This window comes from Camelus bactrianus, chromosome 14, assembly GCF_048773025.1.
Source record: "Camelus bactrianus isolate YW-2024 breed Bactrian camel chromosome 14, ASM4877302v1, whole genome shotgun sequence".
NCBI classification, from domain to species: Eukaryota; Metazoa; Chordata; class Mammalia; order Artiodactyla; family Camelidae; genus Camelus; species Camelus bactrianus.
The window spans coordinates 50,625,618-50,635,303 of record NC_133552.1 but is presented as its reverse complement, the minus strand read 5'-3'; the positions used below and the strand labels follow the sequence as shown (position 1 = coordinate 50,635,303).

Below are 9,686 nucleotides of genomic sequence, written 5' to 3'. Positions count from 1 at the left end.
ATCTCATGACATAAAAGAAAAAGGAAAAAGGATAGTTTTTCTTGCAGTGAGAACTCTTAGAATTTACCTGCGTCACAACTTTCCGATAGAGCATACGGCAGTGTTAATTATCGTAATGATGTTGTACGCTTCATGCCTAGTACTTCTTTATCCTCCACCTACCCCCACCCCCTGCCTTTGGTAACCACAAATTTAATCTCTTTTCATCTGAATTTATGTGGTCTTTGAACCATAATCACCCTACAGCACTGTGTTAGTTCCTGGTGTACAACATCATGATTCAGTACTTCTATACATTACAGAACGATTACCACAATGAGTCTAGTTACCTTCCGTCACCATATAAAGATGTCACGATATTATTGACTATATTCCTCATGCTGTACATTTCATCCCCATGGCTCATTTATTTTATAACTGAAAGTTTGTACTTCTTAATTTTCCTCACCAATTTCACTCACTGGGGACCCAATGCAATCACAAGCCATCTTAAAAGTGGACCAGGGAGGCAGAAGAAGAGAATCCGAGGGAGTTGTGACCAGAGAAAAATGTTCAGAGAAATGCAGTGTTGGCCCTGAAGAGGGAGGAAGGGGGCTGCTGTCCAGTGAATGCAGCTGTCTCCTGGAAGCTGGGGAAGCCAAGGGACTGGAATCTCCCCTAGAGCCTCCAGAAAGCATAACAGCACTGTTGACACTGAGTTTAGGCCAATGACATCTGAGGTGGACTTCTGACCTCTGCAGTGGTATTCTCTTAGATTCAAAGTTCAGAGCCTATGAAAAGCCCCAGCAGAGACCTCTGGTGAATGAGGAAGTCTTCAGATGTTACTGCACGTTCTCTGACTGGGAGAAGGAGGCTGCCATGGAGATTAAGAATACTTAACAATATTTTCTTACATTTAGTAAGTACTCAGCTCATGCCACTTATTAGCAACATTGTTATTTTGGAGGGGTTCAAAAATATTTTTGGAGAAAGTGATGAGTCACATGGAGTGACAAAATGAAGTGGGACGTTTGATTAAAATAACCCTGGTGTCTAATTCCGAATTTTTAGTCTTTTGCAATTTAGAAAATTTACTGTAATTTCCTTAAGATTTAGAATTAGCATAAATTAAGGATTTCACTTAGATTAGAATTTATATGAATCACAACTGAAACTTTAATTTAATTAATAAAATGTTGTGATACAATCACCAATTTAGTGGATTGAAAGGTTTAATATAGAAAAGAGAATTTTTAAACAATAACTTATGCTTTAAAAACTGCAAGTTTGACTCTTAAAAGAGTTGAAATAAAATACTTCTCTATGAGTAAGATTTAAAATAACTAAAAGACATATCAGTTATCCAAAGTACCTCCTTTTTGAGCTAATCATTTCTTATATTCTTCCATATCCTATTTCTTTTAGTTTATACAATGAAAGTCTGCATGAAGATAATTTCAAAGAGATCATAAGTAAATGGTAGCAGCTATGAACATGCTGATCAATACTATTTAAGGGAGATGCTTTGCAAAGTCCTGTAGGGACATAACTTAGATATTTTTTAAGTTTTTTTTTTCTTATTATAAAAGCACAAGGAATGTTAATATAATTAAAAACTCTAAATTGAAAGACAATGAGGTAAAAAAGAGAGCTTTATGAGAGTTCAGAAAAGAGTTAATGTCTTTAATATGCAATTTAACATTAAACCTGATTCATATTCAGCTTAAAAGAAATATATTCATATTAATAATAATATACCTTTCCATAATTAGCTAAAGTAAAAAGAGAATGCTAAATTCTGCTGTTCTGAGGTGAGACAAACAAGCTTATGCTCTTCTGATGAAAAATTTAAGTAGGCTTCCTCCAAACTGATTTGGCAAAATTCCTTAAAAATCTTAGCCATAATCAAATTTTTCAATCAGATATTTTTACTTATTGATAACCTTTAAAATAATTGTAAATATGAACAATGATTTGTGCCAAACAGTATCTCTTGAAATTTAATATATAGTAACAAAATTGAATATTTTGAAGACTCAGAAAAGTCTTTTCACTATATATTATTTTTTCTTGGTGACTGTTAGGGAACTCAGAAAAGAATAAAGGAGAAAAATGCAAATTACCAAAATCTCTGTTCTTCAAAGTTAAATGTTTGGATCCCATTTTATTTTTATTTACATATGCATTCTTTTAAAGTCTTTTTTTAAACTGTTTTTTTGCAATTTTATTGTGATATAATTGATATACAAAAAGCTGTACATATTTAATGTACATAACTTGGTAGTTTAGACTTGAATAGATACTTCTGCAAAGACATACAAATGACCAACACGTATATGAAAAAAGTGCTCAGTATCACTAATCATCAGGGAAATGCAAATCAAAACCACAAGAGATATCGCCCTGTATCTATTAGAAAGACTATTATCAGAAAAATTAAGCATAATAAATGATGACAGAGATGTGGAGAAATTGAAACCCTTGTGCAGTGTTGATGGGGCTGTAAAATGGTGTGGCCACTGTATCTAACCATTACAGACATTACTAAAAAATTAAAAATAGAACTACTATATGATCCAGCAATGCCACTCCAAAGTACATATCCAAAATAACTGAAATCAGAATCTTGAAGAGATATCTGCACACTCATGCTTATTGCAGCCTTATCCACAGCAGCCAAGATATGGAAACAAGAAAAAATTCTACCCACAGGTGAATAGATAAGGAAAATGTGGTATACACATAAAATGAATATTATTCAGTCTTTAAATAGGAGGAAATCTTAACATTTTCTACAGTATGAATGGACCTGGAGGACATTGTATTACGTGAAATGAATCAGTTACAGTAGGACAAACACATGTTTTACACTTAATAGCTCTGTCATTCACCTTGGGGAATTTATTTAGTCCCCAAAAGGCTAATAAAAATGAAGATTCTAATAGGACCCAGATCAATGGACTCTTTGAGGATAAAATTATGTAACTGAAAGAAAGTGCCTAGAACACATCTGATTTATGATGGCTTGTTATTGGTGTAACAGCTTTAACACTAAAAAATATTTTTCCCTTTTTGCTTTTTCAAAGAGAAGGAGCATTATCTAATCAAAATATGGCTTCCTCCTGCCTGAAGGAGAATTAGAATTGATTTATTAAGAATGTAAAAGAAAAAAGAGACTTAATATTAGGGTTTTGACATCTAAATAGGGCATTGCAATCAAGTTACTGAAGGGAAAGCTTTGACAAGAGAAAATATTTCTTTCATGTCTTTATTTCTTCGTTTATGACATCAAATAGCAGGCCTTAAGAGTTGTTCATAGAATTTTATATAAAGAGAGATACAGTCAGACAGGAAGATTACGGGAGTAAATCCTTCCCTTACCATCCTGGGTTTTTGAAGAAGAGGATGTCGAAGGCAAATGTCTTCAGCTCTGCTTCTAATGTGAAACTCTGGGAAGAGTTCACTTCCCCATGTATGTGGTTAGCCAAATTCATCCTGAACACCCAGGGATAAAACCACAACATGCCTAGTGGTCATCATTCTGTTCCAGAAGCAGCAGAGATGAGCCAGTGCCGAGCCGTGGAGAGCACTGCGTGAGCCAAATACCCTGTCCCCTCCCTTCCCACGTATCATGAAAGATGTACGACCTCCTCCTCCTCTCAGACACCGCCTTAAAGAGGACCAGCAGAGAGGGTGAAATCGGAAAGACTGAGCATCTTACTTACAAACTGGCAAATGGGGGGAGTGTAGAAAATACAGTCCCTGTTCAACTACCGAAGTGACAGGAGAATAAATTGAGGATAATGAGAATACATCTAGTGTATACTAGGATTAATCTGCAATCCTGCCACAGGAGTTATTATTACCCTTGTTGTTTTCCTTGTTAGGGGTGTGTGTGTGTGTTTAAGTAGTATATTTTTCCTTTTTATTTGACTCTATGTCTTATCTTTTCCCCATTGCCTTTAAAGACTTCCTGCTACATATTCCAGGGGTATGGATGGATAAAACATAATCAGTATTTCCAATATTCTCTTATTGAACTTTTCAATCCTTTTCATTATATTTTCTGTTAGAAATAATATCTTAGTGGATATCTTTGTAATATGTTTATGGATGAGATTATTATCTCAGTAAGACTAAAAATAATTTCTCATTTAAAGAATATGAGTTTTCTTAAAACTTTGATACACATTTACAAGTTATTTTTCTAGAGAGTTGTTTTAATTTATTCTACTTATATTGTTGCAAGCAACAATTAAGTTTCATATAAGGAATATCATTAGAAATATACATATACCACAGCACAGCCCTGTTGAGTAAAAAATTTTCCCTAATAAAGTCTCTTGAGCAATTAAAATATCATTATATGAGAGACATTAAGAAGTAGAAAAATGAAAAGTGGGTAAGGAAGCACCAAAAATGTCCCATTTAATTTCACAAGCTTTTCTACGGCTAGGACACAAATAAATGACTCAGTCTGCCTGCACTGTGTAGTTCATCCCTCTTCATTCTTCTGCCCATAGGTCCTCTTGTGAAGAAAACTCAGTATTAAATTCTAAACCATCATGCATTTTAAAAGTAATTCAAAGAAAATCATCCAAAGTGCAAGTGAATATAATTATTTTACTACTTAGAAAGCACAACTCTACCTGGATTTCACATTCTCCACAATCTGGTTCCACTATTTTTCTCCAGTCTCTTTTTCTCGGACTACATAACTCATGCTTTACTCAGCCCACAATGCTCTTGGGCTTCAGTCGTCCTCATTCACTTGTTTCTCATGCTAATTCCCTTGGTGAGGGCAAGTCTTAAGGGATCACTCCAGTGTCATGTTTTCCATGAAATATTCAATTAATACTCTTCAAATCTAATTTCTTGTAAAACAGTTCTTACCAATCAAATAAAATTTTTTTTTCATTATTATTTTTAAATCTTAAGAAGAACACAAAATTATCAATTGCTGGGGCCATACTTGTATTTATCTACCTATCCATCCATCCTTTCATCCATCTATCCATCAATAAATATGGTTTTGATCTTTTTCAGAATGATTATAGAAGAGTACCAGTTTACTGTTAAGTTGAGAAAAATGTTTTATTTGTGATATGTAGCACTTCCATTGCTATTTAAGGAGTGGAAGTCGAAGACTTACTTTGAGGGAGTGTGATAGAATCTATTTTCTAGTTGGCTTACGTATAATGTTATATTTGTTTTCTCACTGTGATTAACATAGCTTATAAAAGCTCAATAGCTTTTTTAAGTAATTATTAATGCCTTGGTATTATTTTACTCAGGTTACTTGTTTCTGTTATAGAGGTCAGTAACTGTTGACAAAGTACAAAGAGAGGTGTTTTGCCTAGGGTATTGTGTTTCCTAATGGAAATAATATACAGAAAACAATATGAGTGTTTTTCTTTCCAAATCAGTGATGAGTAGCAGGTTGTGAGATATCAGTTTTTGGTTTTGATAAAGAATGAATCTGATTTACTGAATTTGATGCTGGACTGACATGATATGTTTGAAATAGTCATTATTTGCCATTAACCCTGTAGCAAGTCATAACTGTTTGCATACTTTGGTTGAAATAAAATTAAGCATAAAGAAAGCAAAGAACCAAGACTGCAAATCAAAACAAAGGTGGCTTTAACGTATTTCTGTAAGTGGGCATAATCTAACATTCCTCTGATGAAGCCATTTTCTCTCATAGTTCAATATAATGGATTCTCTCTATTGAACTTTTGTTGCCATTTCCTTCCTGTTGTAGGAAAAGCTTTCTGGTGCCAAGGAACAGAACTCCTCACAAACATATTCTGTGACTCAAATGAGGTGGAGGGAGGTTATTACAAAGATAAAGATGATCTCAGAGTACTCAATACGATTTGAGTCCTCAAGTGGCTCAGAAAGAGGGAGAATGATGAGTAAAAATGGACTCTAAGATGGTTATTCAGGGTATGGTACCTACAAAATTATCAAACTTTTATATCAATTCCTCCATATAATATTCTGCCAAAGAGTGTCTCTTTTTATATTCCATAACTAATTTGCCAAATCTCAGGAAGAAGAGAGAACGAGATAGGGAAAAATATTCTGCCATATGTGATAATTCAAATCCTCATCAATAAACATTTCTTAAACAGCTATGAGCAAGGCATTGTTCCAGTAGTTATCAGTATTCAAACGATGTGTGAGACATGGCTCTATCTCTAAAGAATTGACAAGGTTATAAATGATATTGATACGGTTTTAAGTCAGCTGGAATATCTAAAGGAGGAAAAAGGGAATTAATGATGTGAGGATAGGAAGTGTTTGTATATAAAATGGCATCTGAGATCATCCTTAAAGGAAGGGAAGGGGATAAAATTTGGGTGATCAGGAGATGGGTGAATTGGTGTGAAAGTTAAGGGGATACAAAGTGAGAAATGATGTGTGGAAAGAGAGCTGCAGACTAGTCAGCAGTGGTTCTGTAGAATGTGACGTTCTTGTGGCTATAGGTTTGTGTAATGACACGTAATTCCAAGATGAGGTTTATAGTGAGGGCTAGGACATTTTACTAACTGAATCTTACTGTTTATCTTCTGTTTTGGGAATTCTTACATTTGAGAGCTCAGATCTATAATAAGACTAATATCCTACCCTCTACTTTTGGTACTGAACTCTCTTGGAACATCAAAGCAAAGTGTACTTTTTCAGGATTCACAAATTGTGGAGTCAGAACATTTTAAGTCTGAGCTTACACTTTGTTGACACTTGAATATTAATCACTCATGAATAGATGTATTCATCTTCAGATCAATTTGCAGTCTTCACATATATCTGACAACTAAGATTTTGGGTTTTTTTTCTTTTATACTGGATTACAAAACACTGAGATTTAGAATTCATAGGGGTGTCTGTTTCTCTAATGAAGCGGAGAAGACAGAGAATAGTAGAGAAATAGGGAAAAGAGAAATTAGGAATCTTGATTGTTCAGTATTGTTAAGGGCCTGCAGAAGTGGAATTTGGTAATAGGATTTTAACTTTACATAACAAATGTTGACTCTTTAGAGTTTTAATATGAGCACAAAGTTATTGGAATCAAATTGATGTATTATGTAATAAATGTTCTTACTAAATGCCAGTGTAAGCTCATCTCCCAACATTAAACATTTGGGTGCCTTAATTACATTTTACTTAGTTCTGAGAAAAACATTTTTATTCTAAAAGATTTGAAACCCAAACTCTTTGAGCCTCCCATTTCTTATTTGTATACAGAGGTGTGAGTGTTCACCACATGTCTCATAGTTCAACAAAGTAGCCCTTTTCTGGCACATAATTAGTACTCAGTAAATGGTTGCAATTATTAGAATATAAACCTTTACAGTTAAGTCTTGGTGATGTGCTAAGTGATTTGTCTAACAAGCGATAGAGGGAATCAAGCATTCCTTATGCACCAATCTGAATTAACTGTAATTCACACATCAGAATCAGCATATGCCTGGAAGGCTCATTGACCTACTTTTGGAAACTTTCATTTCTTGGTCCTACAGAACGTATTCAGATGTGTAAGGAGAATTTGCCTTACTCTATCTTACTCTGAAGCTTAATAATTCATCTCCCTCTGCAGGCCCCAGACTTCCTAAGCATTGATCATACATATTTAGTTGGAATCTACCAAACAGGGTAGGAACTTTTCACAGATCCAAGTCTTTGCTTGCACTGTTCCTTCCGGCTAACCCACCCCCGCCCCATATACCTAACTCCCACCCTGTCTATTCTCCAGCTCACTAAATCCTGCCAGCCCCCAAATACTACTTTCTTCAAAAACTGTTTCCTGTTCATCCAGATCTGAATTACTCACTTTGCAAATGACCCCAAAACCTGTAATGATAGTGAGCTTTCAAAACTCCAGGTAAAGGAGAAATAAAAGTTTCCTTTGGTAGCTAGAGAAAAAGCAACCATAAAGTTTATAGGCACATGTGTCTAGAATGGTGGTTCTTGACCAAGGGCAGTTCTGTGCCCCAGGGGAGAGTTGTCCATGTCTGAAGACATTTTGCTTGTCATCCTTGAAGGGAGAGAGAGTGTTACTGACATCTGGAGGGTGAGGGCTGGAGATGCTACTGAAGACACTACAATTGGCGGTGCAGCTCCCCACAACAAAGACCTCCCCTGTCCAAATGCCAGCAGTGCTGAGGTTGAGAAACCCTGGTCTGGAGCAGGATGTCAACACGTCATTTCCCTTCCTCGCTGCTGAAGGACTGAGTGCCAGCATGTGCAGTTGGAACAGCAGTGGCTCTTACCATGGCTGATCTGGGGAAGACAAAAAGGCGGCGAGAGCCTCTGTTTTCACAGGGAGAGTGCAGCCACCACAGCAGAGAAAAGGCTCTGCTAGTAAACGTTTTCTAGTCTCCTCTTCTGAGGCTGCTGAAGTGGGGGGCAGCTTCCAGGGACTTGGACATATTATGGTAAAGGTGAAGTAAAACCATAGCAACTCATAGCAATGATTCTAAAACTTAATTTTTTTTTAGAAATGTGATTTTGGGGGGGCGGTGCCATAGTAAAGATGTACACATTGTTTATAACAGTAGCTGCTTCTGAGTAGCCACCATTTGTCAGGAATTTTACATATGCTATTTCATCTTCACAAGACTGCTGTGAGGTAGACACTCGTCTACATTTCACAATACTCTGTTTATCCTTGTATTTACAATATTTTTCTTTCTTTGTTTCTGAATAAACTGGTAGTTAGCTGTTCCTAAGAAAAATGTTATTTGTATTTAAATGCTTGTGCTTTTCATAGTGATTTGCTAACAATAATAATAGTAATAATAATAATAATAAAAATTAAAAAATGATGGTGAAGATGATATCAGTTAAACGTACTCTGTGCTTTTCCATGCTTGAAGTGTACTGAATTCTCTTTGCAGTATTATTTCTTCTTCTAACTCTATTAACCCAATTTAGTTTTGGGAAATATATTTAAAGATTAGAATAAGACTTTTTAAAAACCTTCAGAAATATGTCCCAAATTCTCCAGTCTCTAATAGGATGAGGCTAAGTAAGCAGTGAGCAGTCAGAGTCCAGAACCTCTGATCAGAATCACTCTACCATATGGAAGATGTTCTAAAACTGTTTATCAGTGTTGATTAAATGAAGCGTACCATCTTCTGCTTGGAAAACATCCAAGAAAAGATGCACACAGCATTCTGTGATGCCGTCACACCTGAGGATGGCTGGTTGGCTGCCCAGAAAGTTCTCTCCTCTAAATCTTAACTTAATTCTTTTACCTCAGTCCAGAGTTCATAAAAGGCTAAAGCAGGCTAATTTGTAAACATCAGGGGTTTCATTTCTCTGACATAGTCGCAGATTAACCAAGCTTGATGTAATTAACCCGAATAACAATACAATTAGTTTACAGTGGGAAAAAAAAAAAAGATAGAAAAGGTAATCTAATGCACAATCTCTTCATGTTGATACTGAGTAGAAAATGCCAAACTTCGTATTTGAAAGTTCCTTGGTGAGAATAAATTAAATTAAGAGTGTTAATAATAGGAATTCAATATTTAATGTTATCATATTAAGTTACCTTCAGAGATAGATCATCACAATAGGTTATGATTAAACCTCATGGCAGGGTATCTACTTTGTGTGTAAGGTAATTGCATTCTGATACATTAGTATTAAAGTTAAATTTTGAAACTGAGGCCTCTCTAACTCTACATATTTTAAGT

At 35.3% G+C, this 9,686-nt stretch overlaps 1 long non-coding RNA gene across 1 annotated transcript; it reads left to right on the top strand.

Annotated features, from left to right (window-relative positions):
* The first annotated feature begins 774 nt into the window (after positions 1–774).
* LOC141579776 (uncharacterized) lies at positions 775–8,827 on the top strand. Its single transcript, XR_012511745.1, has 2 exons — positions 775–898; positions 8,028–8,827. It is a non-coding gene; the product is annotated as an uncharacterized LOC141579776 (long non-coding RNA).
* Positions 8,828–9,686: the final 859 nt, after the last annotated feature.